Genomic DNA, 19,832 nt, shown 5'->3' on the forward strand with positions numbered 1-19,832 from the left:
TGTGTTAATCAAACTGCTGAAAGCAATACAAGAAGTATTGCTTATCTAAAGGACAGGGCAACACAGCTTCTGTACCCTGTTTTTAGCTTGAGAGGGAAATTGAGAGTAGGACTAAGTAGCAGATTAGCACAGCACACTCCAGATTTAATTCTAAGGAGAAGAATTTTGTAGGGGCACACTGAGGTTGTTCATGCTTGGGAGCTTCTGCCTGTTTGTCAGTGAGGATGAGGAATCACAGAATGGTTTGTGAGAGATGCCTTAAAGATCTTTTAGTTCCAAGCCCCTGACATGGGCAGGGCAGATCTTCCATAGAGAAGCTTGCTCAAAGCCCCATCCAGCCTGGCCTTGAACGCTGCCAGGGCTGGGATAGCCACAGCTGCTCTGGGCAGCCTGTGCCAGTGCCTTGGAGGGAGCTGCTCCCTTGGCAGGAGAAATGAGAGGTGAGAAAGTCTTGGATAAAGTCTGAGGAATAACAAGGCACAGGCCCAGGTGGTCTTGTTTGAGATACCAGGAAAAACCACACTTTGGGAGAAAGGTTAGCTCAAACATTTGTTAAGAGATCCACGATCTGAGGTAGTAGACCTAAAAAACGTATTTACAATGGCAAAACTAATCCTCAACCTATGAGCAAAAGCATTGGAGATGTTGCTTGGTAGTTTCCATTGGAAGCAGGAAGAGCAAACCACTCCTGTTTGGTGAATTTGAAAGGTGTTTGGTGAAGAACGAATGACTGGAATCCACTGTAACCTTTCTGTAGTGCTGTTATGAGTCCAAATGCACAGGGCTCAGTGGAGAATAAAACCCTTTAAAATTATTTCAAATCTCTTTTCTAGGCATACTTTTATTGGGAACATTAGGGAAGAAGGAAATGCTATGCTTTTCAGAGTAAAAAGTTGAAATTCTTCCCTTTTCACAGCTGAACATTTCCTTCTTCTATCTCTGCTCAGTTATTAGGTGTTGGGTCTTAAATTTATCCTGTCTCCTGGAAGGAAAAAATATCTATGTTCTGTAGAGAGAAGGACTTACTTCTTTGATAGTTTTACTTTAAAAAGGGATAAGGGAGAGACTTGCAACAGATTTGAAGTGTTAAATATAGCCTTGGACAGTATGTAGGTGGTGTCAGTTATGTAGCTTTTCTTAATACAAGTACAGAGCTGAGAGGGATAAGATGGCACAGGAGCAAGGTGCTGTGGAGGTGGTCATGCAGCTGAGAGTGTTTTCTAGCCTCACCATTTGTTGAGCTATTTGACATCTGGGTTGACCTTGAGTACTTTGTCTGCAAAGCTGATATCAGGTTTGGAATTGGACAATATTTTATGGACTTGGTAGATGTACTTGGAATAAAAGGAACTTATGGTGACAAAGACTTTGGAATTTGAAAATCTATCAGGGTTCATTGAAAGGATTCTTTTTCTTAGTGGGGAAAATAAAATGAAATTTTAGGTGGTTGTGAATATTTCTCTTACAATTAGAAAAATCCAATCTTTAAGAAAATTGGTGGAAAATTACTATTACCACAATGCAGAGAAAAAATGTTTATGTTCTGTCAAAAGCAATGACTGCTTGTTTTGATTTTGTTTAGATTCATTGCACAACAATATGGAACAGAGGTCCCATTTGAGCCCATGACCCCTGGGGTGGAGTGCTGGGGGTGTCTGTGCTGGAGAACTGTTCCTTCCCAGGGAACTCCTGATGATGCCAGTGTGGGTTTTTTTCAGCTGTGCAGACCTGGACAGAGGGGGCAGAGTTGTTGGACAGGCAAATACTTCCAGGGAACAGCCAGGAATGTTCCTGCCTTGGGATGGAGAATGGGTTTGAACCTGGAGCCTTTTCTTTTGTGGTCTTTAGTCTGGGGCTTTTGGGGCTTCTGTAACACAGACTGTAGATGGGGTGAAATTTTCTGTTGGTTTGTTGGCCTCATGTTGTTTAGTGGTTTCTGGGATTTTCATAATTGGGAGGGAAGCTTTCTAAGGGCACCAGCAGTGCTGCCTGTGAGTTGTTCTTGGCTTTTTGCACACAGACTGATTTGTATTTGTTCTCTTTACAACCTGTGGGGGTAACCCAGAGCAGGCACAGGGATGTGCTGGTCATTCACCTTTTTGATCTTTTGTCAAAATACATTTAGTGAGAACAGTGGGGTGTGAGGAGCACATTTAGGAGTCTTTCAGCAGGTCAGTGTCAAAGGGGAGAGAGACCATTGTTAGGCTCTATCACAGTCAGTGGGAAAGGGAGAAAGAACAGCCTACTAAGAAACTGTTGTGTTAGACCTCAAGAGATGAGCTCTGGGACTGCAAAATTCTCTTACTGAATTGATGAAATAGTAAATGAAAGGGGAAGCAAAATTTTATTGAAATTAACATGAAGTCCCTTTAATCATCAAGCTTAATCCTCAGTAGAAAAGGACTCCAAAATTGATTTAAAATCTCAGTACAACTATCCTCTCTAATGTGAAACAGAGATTCAAGTAAATGAATGATTTGCTTAAAAAATTCTGACTAATCTTGAGAACATTAAAATTAATATAAATGTGTGATCTCAAGTTCTATCCATTTTTGGATCCCATTTCAGTAAGTGCATATAATTTGGAAGGGGACCTAAGCCATTTTGTGTGTAAGTGTACAGGGAATGCACTCCAGTACCTTTAATCAGAATGTCAAAGAGACATCAGCTTTGCTGTTTCACATAAGGTATGGAAATATCACCTGAGATGAGCTGGAATAGAAGGAAAGGATACTCTAGAGTGGAAATACTACAGTTTCCTTCAGGGTATGAGGGGATTTAAGCAGCTGTTTCCCTGGGGCAAACAGCACCTGTGAGGCTGTGAGAGCTCCTGGCTGTGTGTGCTCATATTGTAACACTTAAATATTGCATATATGTCTGAAACTCTCTCAAGGACCTTGCTGTGCATGCCAGGATCCACTGGGATAAGAGAGACCATCTCCCTGTACCCTTGGCTTTGTGGAGGAATGCTTTCTGCCTTTCTCCCTCCAATAATTGGCTCTTTGGACAATTCATTGCTTCTGCTGAGGAATGTTGAGACAGATTAGGGACCAGATTGCCTTAAGTGCTGTATATCATTCTAAGTTCAATTCATTTTATATCCTGTAAGAAAAAGTAAATTAATTTCTCAGTTTGGAGATGATGTGATATTTCCTGCTGAACATCAAGAGGAATCAGCTATGTGTATTTAAGATACTGTCATCATAGGGTTAAAGGTGACATGAGGACACACCATAATCTTAAATATTAAGTAAATTTTGTATAACAGAGATAATTACTCCTCACAGATGCCTGCACTGTTAGCCCAGTGCTTTTAGTCAGACTGAAGTGTTTAGCCTTTGGAAAAAGCAGATGTGTCACAGGCAGAAAAGCCAGGATATGCCTCCCCCCTGTGCCTGCAGCACCCAGGAACACATGAGTGCTCTGATGCTTTAGGGCTGGAGGTGGAGAAACCAAAAGAACTCAAGTGCATCTGCTCAACTGGGAGGAAAACAAATTCTTTGTTAGCTCTGGCAGATGATCAGCCCCTGAAATGAAAGAACTGATTACAATAATTTTTCAGAAGTTGAGCTGAATACTGAGGAAAATCAAGGGCTGCTGTTGCTTGCTGTGCCTTGTGGCTAAAGGGCCTGCCCAGGGGCATTCCTGGATTTGCTCCTGCTCTTCCCTTCCATTTCCAGGCTGAGTAGTGGGTTCAAACCCTGTTCTTTAGTCAGACTTCTGGTGTTTGATGATGCCAGCAGTGGTGGCTTTATTGCTTCTCTGGATGATGGAGTTGTACTGGTCCTGCTGTGGCTTCTCCCCTCTGCCTTCATCCTGCCAGACCTCTGAGACCAGAACTGCCCTGTTTCCTACAAACTCCTGTCCCACCATGCAGACTTCCTGTAGCTGAGATTCTCCTGTGTATTTCTGTGCTTTCTGAGGTACATGAGAAGCAAATAAAGCAGGCAACACTTCTTTCACAGAATTAACTATTTACCTTTGCATTTGTACTTTTTGGAAAACAGTATATGTATTAAATTAAACTGCTGTCAGCTGAAGTGAAATCACTTACTGCAGCTTGTAAGGGATTTTACACATCCTTCTGCAAGCCCAAGAATTAGACATCTGCTAGGATGAGGGTTAGAGAAAGTGATACCAAACACTAAATTGCAGAATTTGGGGAAAGCCTGGAAGATGATGTTGAAGCTTCTGAGTTCTGACGTTGTTCTTCTGAGGAGCAGGGAGGGTATTTAAAATTGCTGTCTCTCCTTCTGTCCAGGCTGCCAGATGTGGACGGGTTCCATTGAAGAAGAAAACTGAGTATTTGTCACAGACTTTTCAGTGGACTCCTGTAGATTGTGGACAGTGAATGTGCCATACTTGGAGAAGGTGTTGGATCAACAGTCTGGGGGAATGGAATGTCCTTCCTTTGTTGCAGGGACACAGCAGAGCTGTTGCAGTGCCAGCTCCCCCATAATACCCAGTGACCAATTATATTGCTGCTAAACCAAGCCACAGTAAAATCTGTGTCACGCTTAAAATGCTGTAACAAAAATGTGCGGTCAGCTGTATCAGAAACCTTTGCTGGATCAATAAATAAGGCTCCATAAATGTGGACAATATCCAGAGAAATCATACTATCATTCCCAATGCATACAGCTGTACTGCAGTAGCTGGTCTGAGCATGGACCTGCATCCAGAATGAACAGCAGCTGCTTAACTGGTGTATAAATCTCCTGTGAACACATGGCTGTGTGGGTGACACTTAAATGAAGAATGGCCAGGGTAGATGTGACCTTTTGTGTAATTTTGTGAACCTTTAGGATAACTGCTTGTCATGTAGCTTCTTCCTGATTCAGTCTGAGGGTAGGATTTGTGCTTTCATGACTGATCAGATGCAGAGTGTGACTGTGGCATGTGAAGGGTTCAGCAGCAGCAGGTGCCTGTTTGTCAGAACCAGCTCACCCATGCCAGAACAGCAAGATTTTCCAGTATTGTTTCTTTTCTGAATTTTTTACTTTCTGCCACCATAAATTACTTTCTCTAATACTTCAGATGGTTTTCACTCACTTTTATTGTAGAGATTGAAGTTAAATAATATTATGCTGGTGTTGGCTGGAGTAGGGTTATTTTTCTTCCCAGTGACTTTGGAGCTGTGTTTTGGATTTGTGCTGAACACAGTGATGGTGATAACAGAAGTGCTTTTGTTCCTGCTGAGCAGGGCTTACACAGAGCTGAGCCCTTTCCTCCTTCCCACACTGCCATGCTGGCAAGGAAATGAGGACTATGAGAGGTGAGGAGGAGGCACAGCCAGGACAGTGACCCCAACTGACCAAAGCGATATTCCAGACCATGTATATAGATATATAGCAGGATATTCCTGCTCAATATATAGAGTGGGGGGAAGAAGGAGGAAGAGGAGGTGTTTGGAGGGATGGTGTTTTGTCTTCCAAAGTCACTGATACTCATGAGGGGGCCCTGCTTTCCCAGAGATGGATGAACTCCTGCCTGCCCATGGGAAGCAGTGAATTCATTCCTTGTTTTGCTTTGCTTTGTGCATGGTTTTTGCTCTCCATTTTAACTGGTCTTTGTCTTAACCCAAGAGTTTTCTGGCTTTTACCCTTCCAGTTCTCTCCCAGTCCTACTGTTGGGGGAGTGAGTGGCTGTGTGGTGTTTCGCTGCTGGTTGGGGTTTTAAACCATGACAAAATGACCAGAAGTCAGGCTGCATTGTTTATCAGACATGTTTATAATGCTGTTTTCATGATGCTTTTTCATTTCTGGGTAACTTTTGAGGCAGGAAGAGTTTAGTGATTAATCGTTATTACAAAGAAATTAGAAGTAATGTGTACCAGTTGTAATTCTGACTTTGTACAATCAGCCATGAGTGCCAGACTAAGATAGGGTACTGCTGTAGGTAATGACAGCTGCATATCCTCCACTGATTTTTGTGAAGTCTGGGCTCTGCTGAAGGGATCTCATCTGGTATTTTCTGTGTTTGGGAACTTGCAGCAATGTATTCCTTCCTTTTCCTCATGCCTGTGCCTGACTCTCACTGCACAGGCTTTGGTCCCAACTGCAGTTAAGATGTGATTCCTCTCCATCAAACCTATGGATGTGTGTACCCTGATCTAACACTTTTGTTGGCCTGAATGACATGTGCTGTTTATTGAGCTGGGCATTCTGGAATTCCCCATTCTGACTGTTATTTCCTGCTCAGGGTGTGTAAGTTCCTGGTCATTGCACACCTGGCATAAACTGCAGGTGTCTGGGCATTGTGAAACAACAAGGGGTATGGGTAAATTGCACAAAATACAAACATGACATTATGTGAATTTTACACCACCTGCCTTCTAAATGATGACATTTTCTACATAATAATACATATTTGGATTTGGGAGAAACAACATCTCATCTGTGTGTTCTGACTCCAGAACATGGAGCAAAGGGCAGGCAGAATCAAGATGAACAGCTGGAGCTGAGACTGTGCATGTGATATTTAACCTTCAAATGAGTGGCAAGGACTGGGGGAAATGGTGACAGAAAATGGGCAAGTGGTGAATCCAGTAAATGGATTTAGTATAGATGTGGAAAATGTTTGTATGGGTGATTTAACACTACAGTTACCCAAATTTGTCCCGGCCAGGGGCTTGCCACTGAAGCAATTAATTGAATGAGATGGGCATGGTAACATGAGTTCTTACTGTTCTTAGCTAGGGCTGTGTGTGTACATGTGACAAATAAATTGCTGGTGACTGGCAGGGATTGTAGTAAAAGGTGGCATGCCCCTTAGCCAGAGGCAGGCTCTGGAGGCAATTAATCAAATGAGTTGGGCAAAGATATGTGACACCTGTCTCAGATAGCACTGCAAATACACATGCAATTAATGATCTTGATGAAAGAGAGAAGAGATAATTTAAAGTAAGGTATTCTCTAAAAAGCTAGAAGCTCTTACTAGAACATTTCTGCTTTAGCTACAGAGGAGTCCCAGCACTTTCAAAGCATCTGGTTTCCAGATAATTGAGTGTATGCACATATGAACAGGAAGGACAAAGAATTTTCAGTGTCCTAAAATTCCCTCAGCTTGAAAGCTGCTTGCACAAACAATGTACATTGTGTTCAAGTACTGTAGCTCAACTCCCAAATTTTACATAAATATAGCAGAAATTCCCAAACATTGTAGAGAGCTCTTATAAACATTTTTGCATCAGGTACTAGATAATGTAACTTGAGAGTTTGCAAATGTACTTTGCTTTATTGACAGCAGGTATTTTAGGGCTTTTTAGGTCATGACACCTTTTTACAAACTAAAGGAATATTGATCTAACCATAGTCTTCACCAAATTTATGCTGCATTGCACCTTTGCATGGCAAGCATTAATTTCTAATGGTGATCTTGAGATTTAAAGAAAAAATTAAAATGGTAGTAATAGTTTTTTTCGCATGGATATTTAGCTCATCAGCTGTTTTTAGCTCTTGTTTCTTCTTGCCTCCAGCCCTTTTCCTTCAGAAAATCACACTTATTCCACCCTGGAACTACTTCTCTATTATAAGAATATCCTTGAGTCACTGCTGACTTAACCAAAAGTCTCCCAATGCAAACAGTTAACTATGAAAGCTGATAATGTGCTGAGTTTTGCCTGCAAAGCATAACACAAGGTCAGAACTCTGTCCTTTCAGGAGCTGCACCTAAAAATTATGACCCTTATGCAGAACATTGAACAGTTTTGAAGTAAAGTCTTCACTTGTTATGTTTGTCTGCTTCTTCTTTGTCCTGGAAAACGAGTCTGCCCCTCTTGTATAACTCTGTTCTGCAGTGCATATATCAGCTGGGGTTTGATCCAACTATCAGAATGAGTTAATTGGGAATGTTGTCCTTAGGTTTATCTCCTGCTGCTGTAGCATCCCAGGCATTGCTCCCCAGTGAGAGTATCCCAGATGCAAACTTCTGGAGACTTCCTTAGCTCTTCTTTTGTAGCTGGGTTTTGTGTGAAGTCTGCAGAGCTCTCTTCTGAAGTATCCCTACCTTGCTGAAATGGACAGGAATTGATACTTAGCCTTTATTAACCCAAGCTTAACATCTCATCAATTATCTGAAGAAACGTTTAAGATTTTTTTTCCGGACTTGTCATGGCAACTCATGGACTTTCAAGATAAAGCAAAGAGATAGTGTTAGCTTAAATGATGAGCAAACTGGTTGACAAGCACAATGGGAGATGATCTTTAGTATGTACATTAACAGCTTGCCATTTCAGAGAGCTCCTTTTAGCTGAATTGAGTGGCACTTTTGTTCTCTTTGCAGTTTCATTCCCACAGCAGGGAGAATACAAGAAAAGGAAGAGCAGGACCCTACAGATGGCAGTCTGATCAGTTAATTTCAACAGCAACTGAAAAGGAATCTTTTCATCTCCTCATAAGCCTCTGTCCATTGCTTGCAGGGTCCCAAAGAAAGGAAGAGAGCACGAGAGCAGGGTACCCTGAGGGCCCCACCACTCCCACAAGGTCAAACTCGTTACCTGCCCCACTGCCCTTCTAAACTGTACCTGCCAAGAAAAGATTAACAGAGATCTTTTAATTTTTTTCTCCCTACCCTAAGTGAAACATAAAAGCAGCGATAGAAATGTCTTAAGGAGAAGCAGGATGGTAATACAGAGATTCTTTAGCATAGAAGACAAACAATCTGTATTTAGTGTGTTCACAGACATAGAAATTATTTGCAGGCTGGTTATCAATCCTTCCAGTAGTCTGCTGGAACCTGGAGATATGAGGTAGCTGCTGGAGTTGTCAGTGTTTGGAGTTAAAGAAGAATGAATGCATTGCTGTCAAATGATCCTTTTCTATTTTTATTTTTTAACCCTGCTTTATTATTCATGTCCAAGCAAAAGAAGAGGGCAACTGGATGGGAATGAGAAAGTAACTAAAAAAAAATAATCTGGCTGAAACATAGCGACTTAGTCAATAGAGCTGGGCTGTCTTTTTCTGAAGAGCAGTTTGAAGAGACGATTCAGGTTGGGATCACATTTCATATTTCTTGTTGGTTTCTCACCAAGCCTGTTCTGTATGTATTTCAATATATGTGCAGGTGTTAATGAAATCTGTTTAATTCCATTCATTACATCTCTATTGGAATTGGTCCAATATACTCTAATAACACTAAACCTGCTAATTGCTTCCCAGTGAAAATAGAGATGGCTCAGTCTGAACCTATAGGACTTTATTATTGATTACCTGGAAGCTTGATTGATGGTCTTTGGTTAGTTCTTAATGAATTAATCTGCATTAGTGATGAGGAAAAGTAGAAATAGTTTTGATTTTAGTCCTACTGAAGCTGGGGACATGTCTTAAATTTCACAAGCCAGCAATGGATAAATGAGAAGTCTCCAGCTCAGTAGAGTTAACCACAGGCTTCAGAATACTAATTCTGTTCTTTGTTTTGCTTTTTCTTAGAATGAAGCCTGAGTCTACAAACACTTTTTCTTTCATCTCTAACTAAAATTGCTCAATATCAGTTTTGCAGTAAAGTCAAAGCTGGAATTTGGGCTTTCCCCTTGTAAGCCACATTGGAGTTTGCTGTAAATCCACTCGACTACTTGGTTGGCAATGAGATAGGATTTTTGTGCCAACTTAATGTGCCCTGATAGAAAATGACATAAATAAACTAGAGTTTTCAGAGGAATACCTTTAGGGCCAAAAATATTCTCCCTAAAATTTAGAAATACCCTAATTCAACAATGCTGGGATTTTTTTCCTCTAAAAAGGAACAATTCTTTTCAGCTTATGCAATTCTGTACCAGTAATTATAGGTACTAAGCTTAAAAGAAATATCATGGAATGGACATATATGTGCATGTGCATACATATGTATTTCTCTATGCACAAACAGCTAGATTTTGAATTTAGCTTCTAGAGATTTATTAAAGTGACATGTGGTGTCGCCTCCTGCTTTATAGGAGCCCTTAGTTTAAAAGATATGAGGGCAGTGATTGTAAAACCATCATGTTACAAACATTAGTTAATGCTTCTGTCAGTCAGCTCTCTCTGGTGTGCAGTAGTCTCACATCAGAAGGCATTAATCTTACACTGGCTGATAGACAGAAATGCAGCATTGCTCTTCTGTTAAATCAAAATGTGCCCAGTCCTTTGCAGAAATGTCCCATTCCTGCCAGTAAGAGGCTCTGCTCTTTTGGCAACATGCTCTGTTCTTGCCTTGTCATAAAAGATTCTGACTTTTCACTAATATACATAAATCTTTGGCTTTCAATACTGGAAAACAGTGCAGGTCACTCTAGACCTAGAAGGACCCCAAATCTATATTAGTTCCTCAAAACTAAAGGACTTCAGGGAATGTAGCTGTACTAAATAATAAAAAGCAACAGTAAAAACCACAATTTGGTGCTGAAAGTTCAGTTCTATTCTTCTATTCCCTTTCACTGTCCTGAACTACAGCCTCTGTGAACTCCCAGCTCTGCTTCAGTTCCAGGAAGGTTTCACCCCTTTGTCATTTTATATATGTCAATGTACACATGTGTGTGTCTATGCATACCTGAATCTTGTATGTTCTAGCTCTTGTCTTTAGAACCTTTTATACCTCTTTTTTGTAAGACCTTCTGAGGAGTTTTCTTTGGGTTGCTTGTTGTCAGTCTTGGTTGATTCTGTGGCTTTTCACTGCCAGACCCTTGTTTGGTTTCAAATTTTTGTTTGTCTTTGTTCTCTGGACTGCTTTCCTTGTGGATTCTTTAGCATGTTTGCCATTAGGTTTTTATCTTCTTGAAATGTCAAACCCACTACATCGTGTACTTTTTATTTTATAAGGCCTTTGAAGTGGGGGGTGATATTTATTCTGTTTACATGGTACTTTGTACAAGGTTACCAGCTTGATAGGCCTCTAAGCAGTGTAATGTTCTCTGTTATATTTAATGTTAAAATATTACTATGTGTAAGTCATTGGCTTGCAAATTACCTTTTTGTCTTTAAAATGTACAAGTTATTTTCCGTTATTTTTCCAGGACTGATGAAGGCTTTTGCCAACTATGAATGTATAGGTAGGAAGTAAGCTCAGTTGCTTCCTGCACAGTGCTGTTATGTATTTATTAATAGGGTCCTGTAGAAAACCAGATTGTAACACAATTCACTTCTCCCTCTTTCCAAGTTGAACCCATCTATTGCTAATCACTGAACTTAGGTGTCGCACTGAGCTTGTTTCCTCTCCATGAATTGTGCCATCATTGCTGTACTTTTTAATCTTTATATACTAGCATTATACACTATGGTCTAGAAAGCATTCCTGGACCTTTTATTTCCAGTACTTTGTAGTTCTAGCTTGAGTCCCAACAGCTTTTTAATGCTATGCTCCCAAAAGTTTTGCTGAACATAAGCTCCCCTTTAAAAGCCTTCTTGGACAAGGCTATGCAGCCTGCCTGAATAGTTTTCTGTTCTTTGCCTGATCACTGAGTTTAGGATCTTTGCCTGTGCTACAGCTCTGTAGTTTTCTAACTTGGCCCTTAAATCTGTTTTAAGTGTGGATGTGATGTAAGCTTTCCTCAAATGCTTAGCCCTATTGAAAAATTGCTCTTTTCTAGGGCGATGTACAAGCCAGTGCTGTTAAGAATAGTGATGTTACAAAGGCTTTGAGCTACAGAATGCTATGGACTTTTTTTCAGAGAAGTTCTTTTCATGGAGGGTCCCACCCCAAGCTGAGCTTTCTGCAGTTTGGTGTGAGAGAAGAGCTCACAGTTTTGTGATATTCAGAGGGATTTCAGCAACTGCTGGTTTTGAAAGAGAAAGTACCAAAAAGGGGGGCAATAGAAACCCTGAAGCACATGAAACCACTTCCACAGTGTTTGTTGTCTTTTTTTATTTTTTATCTCTCCTTGCTTTACAATTCTGGATACAGAATATCCATTGTGACTTCTCTTGGATTGAATTCTTCTTTTTTTTGACTGTTCTGATACTGTCCTCAGTTGCAAAAATAAGATATGTTGCCCCACTAGCAGGAGTATATTTTTTTTCCTGTGCAGTTTTCTCTTCCTCCCTGCTGTTCATGAGCATAAAGGGATAAGTTTTTAACTCTCACAGTACTAATTATGCCTCCTGATCAGCCTTTTAAAACCTACAACCCTTCCCAAGGACAGTCCTGCCTCTGGGCAGAGCCATACTGATGCTTCTGTGTTTGGAGTGTTTTAAATCCTTGCACTCTTCAGACCTATCTGAGCCATCTCTTGGTATCTTGGGGAAGAAAAAACCCCCCCCACAAACCATTTATATTGTCCTTGCACATTTGGCATATGGGTTGTTGTTTTAGGTCTCCTGGATATGAAGTGTTCCAGTAGCTGAAAATGATGGAAAAGCGGGACTTTGGGCATTCTGTGGAAAGCTGATGTAGGAATGTGGAGCAGGAGAATATTGAGAAAATACTTTATTAAATTCTAACCAAATGTTAACTATCCCCTGTATTGATTTGATGTTGTTGGTGCTCTCCTTCCCTGCTGTGTTCTCTTGCTTCTTGTCCTCCGAGAGGTGGAATTTATCACCTTGCAGGCAGATGGGGCATTTGGCAGAAGCAGGATCCAGATGTAAAGCTTTGGAAAGTTCCCAATAGCAGCATCTGGGCTTGGCTCTGGCTTGCTGCCTGAATTCTTTGTGAGCTCAGAACAGCTGGCTGTGAAGCTGCCTCTGAGGTTATCTCGGGGTGGTTGCTGCAGATCTGGCTGTGAGATCAGATTCTCCTGACGTCCCTCTCCACCCGGAGGAAATGTTCCCATACGTTTACATGCAGAAATCTTTTTGTAGCTCAGTCTTCAAATGTACTGTATAAAATATGAGCATGTATCTTTTTGTACCCACAAGATGAGTGATCTGGAAACTGCATGAGGAATAAGCCTGTGTGAGTGTGGATTCATGTCAATGCATTTCTGTGTGAGAATATGGATAATTGTTAGCAGATTCTGTACTCCTATGACTGCTTTGACTCCAAGTGCATGGGCATATGCCAGCAGATTATTTGGCTAAATATCTTTTCATTTCATGTAGCAGCAGAACACTGCAGGTTTTGGGCATGTTGCCTTCTGTCCATTTTATTTAAAACACAGCCTTGCACAGTTGAATCGTGTTGCCTTCGTTATGTGAAACTTAGTTCTGTGCACAGGTCTGATAAAGACTAATTTCTTAGACTTAAATGGCTCCTAATTCAGTGTCAGGCTCTCTTTGCAGTTGGGGATATTCACTGCTAGATAGATTTCAGTGCAGTCAACACAAAACAAATGTGCATTGCATCAGTATTTTATAATGCTTACCACACCTGTCTGCATCATGAATGGAGAACAGTCTGTCTTCTCTTTATGGTAAATCATTGATTAGAATGCACTTGAAATATTGTGTTGAAAATACATATATGTTGTCTATGCAGATATGTTTAAAATATTTATCCCTCTGTGTGTAGTGTGGAATATATTTATAATTAAGTGACCAGACTTGTGAATTTTGGTGCTTCAGGATAAAAAAGTATCTTTTTTTGATATATATATATATATATGGTCTTTTAAAAATAACTGTTGTAAGCATTTATTTGGAATGACTTCCATTGGATTGACTACTTATTAATATGTAATATAGAAAGGCCTAATATTGAATTTGACTACTTCAATGTGTACCATTGGGCGCATCCATGGTGTTTTTATACATACTTTTGTGGAAAAGTAGAAGAATAGGATAAGTTCAGGGTGAAAAGGGTTTGAAAATGGTACACTGATTTCTACTAAGTCCTTGCAAGGTGTTTTTCATTGTTATCTCTACTGGAAGTTTACTTAAATCAAGACTGGTTGAGTCCCACAAGGTGAACCGGTTCATCTGACTTGCTCTGTACTCATAACCCACTGAGAATTTAGTCTGTGCTTTCCTTTGTGATAGACTGAAATATGCAAATGATAAAGGCAAAAAAAGGAAATTTTGCTTTCTGGTAAGTTTTTCTTATTTCTGTGGATCAAATTTTCAATACAAAATGGGGAGCAGTTAATTTCTCTGCTAAAGCACCCCTCTTGGTGTTTTAGTGCTGCAGGTGCTGGACAAGTTCTGTCCATGGAGACATTCTGTCTTTGACATCATAGGGGAGTCTGTATGGTTGCTTGTGGTGCAGATTCTCTGCCATCATCTTCTTTCCACAGCTCAGCTGTTAGCAGAGAGTTTCTGCAATTGGGGGAACGCATCTGTTCTTCTCTCTCCTTTTAACATTGGAGACGCTGCTCCCACCAGCTCTGGCTGTTCTGGGGGAGTTTGTGGGTGAAGTCAGAGGCTCCAGACAGCACTGGAGCTGTTCCTTGTGCATGACCTCTGCAGTCAGGTCAGGTTAGCAACTGCTGCATCAGACGCAGCAAGCGCCGATTCCCCTGTTGTGGCTTCCTCTCTTCCTAATTACGGAGATCCATCTCTTTCCATTACCTAGTATTGAAAGTGCAGCGTGCATGGAGAGGTATTTCTGTCATGTGGAACAGAGATAATGGGGGAATCATATAGGAGAACAGTATTTTCTCCATTTCAGACTACTTTTCTGCTATTCTTGTACTCCTTTAGGTATAAAAAAGTAATAGTATTTGCTTTTTTAATTTTAGAATTCTAGCAGGCTGTGGGATAAAGGGTGTTATAAGGAATTTCACTTCTCATGATGCAGTTTTGCCGTACCTACGTTAAGTTTACATGATTTACTCCCCACAGAACTACTGTCCCTGAAAGGGTGATTGCTGCACTGATACACCCAAATCTACAACTGCTGGGTGTAGTTTAGGACAGGTGCTGAGTATAAGTCCTGCTGTTCTGCTAATCACCAATAACTTCCTAAAATGAGCTGGTAGTTGGGAAAATATATTAACATTTTAAAAGCAGTAGTCTTACATGCACATCTAAGTAGTCTTGGCTCATCAGATAAAAAGTCTAAGAAATACAGATCAGAAACTGGTTGAATACATCCAAAAGCCAAAGTCCTATCAGGACCTGCTTGGTTTCTCATTCTTTGTTTTCAGAAAAATGAGTTTTCTGGCACCCTCTTGTGAGGTGTTCTGGAGAAAATGGTAGAATCTGTGGCAAAACCCTCTGCCTTTTTAGCTCAAGCAGTGAATCTGTCAGCAAGCATGATGTGTGAAATGCTGTGACTACAATGGAATTAAAGCTAAAAAGAATAATTTTCATATTATAATGTCATTTAGTCTGTCACTTGCAATCTGTCTTTTCAGAGCAGCTGTAGGTCACTGACTGTTCTTAACTTTTAATTTCAAAACTACCATGGAATTTTGCCCAAAACCTTCTTGAATAAGACAAAAACTGTCTGTTCAGTTTCCTGGGTGCAGCAAGAACATATGATTATGAAAAAGATATTGAGAAAATGATAGAAAAGTGTAGTATTGCTTTTAAAAGGGACTTTTCCCTTTAACAGTAATTTGGTTTTGGTGTACTGTGAGTAATAGAAATTCACTTTTCCAGTGTTCCATATGACAGGGAAAAACTGTTTAATCAGCATTATATCTTCAAAACTGCATTCAGCAAATAAGTGTGGTGGAATTTAAATACAAGTAAGACCTATCCTTTGGATCTTCTTTTAACTGCAAACCTTCAAAGAAATTATATTTTTACTCCCAGCAAATTACCTAGGAGAAAAAAAAATGACAAGAGTAATCTATTTTTTTCACAGCTGGTCGGTTGGCCAGAGTTTCTCATCAAGGAGTACATGCTGTTTGCTCCCCAGATGGACAGGCTGTATGAGTAACAAATCCACAGAGCCTGGGACACAAGGTAGAAATTACACTGCCTCTGCTTTTCATCTTGCATAGCTCTGCTCATTGGTAATTGCAGGTGGCCCATATCCAAATGAGACTCCATTGGGACAATGTCCTATTTCTTGTCAAAAACGAGTCCCATTAAAGCCTCAACTGGAATTAGGCCAAATTTCTGAAATAATTATGGGAGACTTATTTTTAAAAAGTTGGAGCCCCATAATGGTGAAAATTGGACACTTAAGCACCATCAACTGTAACTGCAGTTTTTGTTTCTTCTGCTTGGTCTGTTTTGTCTGTCAGGCTCAGTGCTACAATGAGAGGTGCTGAGCAAAACGACACCCGAATGTGACTGAGAACACTTGTTCTGGGGTGTCTGTGTAGTGCTGGAGCAGCAGTGCTTGAACAGTGCCTCGTGAATCCCCTGAGGCCAGGACAAGAAATGCTGCCTGTATGCTGGCACACAGATATTTGGGTCACATCTTGCTCATCTTGCTTTCCCTTTAATTTAAAGCATGTTTGCTGCTGTCCTCGTTCTGCCCAGGGGTACTCCTACTTTATCAGTGAAAAGGCATGGAGATTTCAAGTCTTTTTTGTGAGAGTCTTATTAGAAAGTCTGAATTACAAAGCGATTCCATATATAAGCCCTGAACTGTTTCCTTGGGGACACCAACCTCCCCTCTCCTCATACAGTCTAGATGTTGAAGACCTGCATTTTCTTCTTCCTATGCTTTTGAGATGCCATACCAGAGCTGAAACCTCTCAAAGGTACACTAAAATGCTACTGGGCACGTTTGAAAGTGATCTGTCTAATTTCTAAGGAAAGCCTCGAGGCAAAATGCTTTTCTCTTACTCTGATTTAATCCTGCTGACTCCTAAATCATTATACTTTTAAACGAGGCATGTAAACAGCAGAATGCAGACTCATTAGTGTAAGGCTTGGAGGGCTGCTGTCTGGGATGTCATGGTAACTGGAGCTCTCTGCTTTCCCCACCATTCCATGAGTGCTGGGGGCTGAACTCCTGGGATAGCACTGAGAGGGTTCTGGGCTTTCAGCTTGGCTCAGTGTGCTCTCTTGGTCCTTCTTTTTAAAATATCACCTCTGCAAGTCATGTTGGTGTGTAAACTTGGTGCTGACTGTGTGGATTAGGAGCGAGATACTTCTGGGTGTTGTAGATGAAACCTCCTCAGACCTTTTTGTGTTTGCCGTCCCTTTCTGGCTTGTCTGGCCCTGATGTATAAGCAGGGAAGATGTGTGGACATGGGTAGGAAAAGGTTAGATCTGGAAAAAATGCAATCAAATTAATTTATTTAAAGTCAATGGAGATATTGCAATGTGTCCCTGTTTTATCTGGTGTATGGGAATCTCTTGGTGTGGATACTCACTGAGCTCATCCAGCTAGGCCAGAAGGAATCTCTACACAACCCTTTGTTTTCCCTCATAGTGATCAAAGCTGAATTTCTGCTGTGACATTGCTTCAGGGTCCCATGTCCACTCCTGCCTTCTTTACTATCCTACAGAATTAAGCAAGCTGAGGTGGCTCCAGCCCTTTTCCCTGTGAATAAAGGGCCACTGGCAGCATTCCTTGGTGGTGTTTGATAGAGCAGTTACAGAGCACGTGAGTCCCGGGCTGTCAGACTGCAATCTGCCTCAGAACAGTTTTGCTGATAGTTCCACAGCAGATGCCTGTGTGGGCTGATTTCTTGTAAGCCCTGTAGACTACTTTATCTTCAGCAACCTCCTCAAACCTCAAGGTAATTTAGATAAAGCATTGGTGCCCTTGCTCAACTTCACGATCAATATTTAACTGCTTTTCTATTATAAAGATACCTTGCTAACGAGCACACGGCATGCACCGTCTGCTGGAGTGCACATTTGTTGGTAATTTTTCTCCTCCCTAAGAAAGTAACATAAGTCTGTATGCAAACAACAGCATCAGTAAGCAGCATGTTTATATCAATATAGAAAGGATAAATCTGAACAAGCTACAAATAAAAAATACAGTGTGGTTCTTGTGTAGCTGAAAACCTAGTGAAAGGTGGTTTGGTTTGTCTTTTTTTGAGTGCGTGCTGTTTTGCGTTTTCCTTTTTTTACTTTAGTGGGAGACAAGAAAAATCTTCCTAAAGAAGTCATATTGCCTGAAATACTCCACCTCTGCACCCCAGGTGTAACACCTGCAGGACTGAACTTTTAATCTGGAAAATAGTCATTGAATATTAACAGCCTTTTGTTTGGTTTTTCTGCTCTGTCCTGGTTTTGGCAGCAGCAAGTGTAAATGTTGTTAGTCCTCTAGAGTCTGCAATGACAAGGCCAGCTGGAGTTCTGGACTACCAGGTGATTCTCATACTTCTGGTTTATCAGAAGTATACTGAGAGCTTAGAATTTGGACAGTAACAATTCATGCTCCTTTATGATGTAAGGAGATGTGAAGAAGCCAAATAAAGTTTGCTGAAGGGACAGATTTGTTACTGACCTCAGAGTGCAGAGTAAAATATATCCAAAAATAGGTAAACTGCTATTTTTTGTTGCCATTCTTCTGAGTAGGGGAAAAAGTTCAGCTGAAGCCTGGAGAAATGTCTGATGAACACCATGGCAGCTCAATGTTCCCCATGGCTGTGCATGAATGGTTTTAGGAGTCTGTTCTTCTCTCTGCCAGGAAAAAAAATTGAAAATTGGCCATTCTCTTCTTTCAGGCCAGTTGTGAGCAGTGGCTTCTTATGGTTGCTCCAGCAGCCCTGCATGCAGATCCACTCTCAGCATTACCCAGCCATCAGCCCCCAAGAAAACTGTGAACTTTGTAAACTTTTCACAACAAACAGGTGTCAGAGCCTTGAATGGGATGTGACTCGTGGGTTTGTGGCACCTACCCCACAGACTGCAGCATGTCAGCATTTTCCCATTGTTCAGAACCTCATGCCAGCAAGGGCCCGGAGAGATTTCTTCTTCCACTGGGTCATTGCTTTTGTCATCCTGGGCTGCAGTAATCGGGTCAGACCAGGCTGAACTTTATGCATTTGCGTGAGAGAGAGGAACCTTTACTGCGTCGTTTCAGTATTATTTCAGAGCTGATTTAATTAGCCCTTTTCATTTTTAGCTCATGCAGGAAGCATTCTTTTTTCTTACCCACTTAGCCAGAAACATCATGGGCAGTTTTATGGGCTTGCTGCAAAAAATATCTGAGCAGCAGCCTTGAACATTGTATGAAAGCAGTGTCTGTGGCACTTGTGTGTGGCTACATCTGCCAAGGCAGCCCTCTATGTCCCAGGAGAATTAGGGTCAGACATTGCCCCCCCAAATGATGAGCAAATAGGGGTTTTAATGTGAGCATATTTGGGCTGAAATATAAAACAAGGAAGCAAGCTGTTCATGTATTGGTTGTAGCATATTCCAAAGGTGTGAGAGAGAGTTGCAGCTTAATTCTTGGGATATTGATTCATCTGGTGGGGATAACAAATAACACACCAGCAACAATTCTCTGCTATTAGCCACACTAGAAGCCAAATGCTGGTAAAGGCTCAAGGAAAACATGATGGAATCTAGAGTTGTATGCTGGATCCCATGGCAACAACATGGCCTGATCCAGAATTCGATGCCAAACTTCTGGCTTCAAAAAAGCTGTAAGCTGAAGGCTGGAAATTAACAGAATATTTAAATAAGGCTGGCCTTTGGTTTTCCATCCAAAATGCAGCATGAGAGAATTAGGATGCTGATGAAAAGATGAATTGTGAAGTGCAAAACTTAGGTAGCACCTTGGCCATGGCAAAAATGTTTTAAATCTGGGCAGGAATACACATGGAAATATACATTGAACTCATCTCCAAGACAGGAGGGCAATAGTAATTGCAACTTATTTATGTAAATGCCTTTACTCATAGGACAGTGGTGCACTTTATCATAAGCTAATCTTTCCTCTTCTAAGCCACTTTTAGCAAAAGACACCTTCAGCTGTCAAAAAGGTATAGGAAGAACAATTTCAGGACATGTTGGACTCCTTAAACACAATGCTTTTCTTTGCAGTTCAGTTTCTCCTCAGCTTAAGCTTATATTTTTCTTTCAAGAGCTTTGACTTCCTTGAAGGCTTGTTCCAGCTGA

This window comes from Ammospiza caudacuta, chromosome 12 (assembly GCF_027887145.1).
Source record: "Ammospiza caudacuta isolate bAmmCau1 chromosome 12, bAmmCau1.pri, whole genome shotgun sequence".
Lineage (NCBI taxonomy): Eukaryota > Metazoa > Chordata > Aves > Passeriformes > Passerellidae > Ammospiza > Ammospiza caudacuta.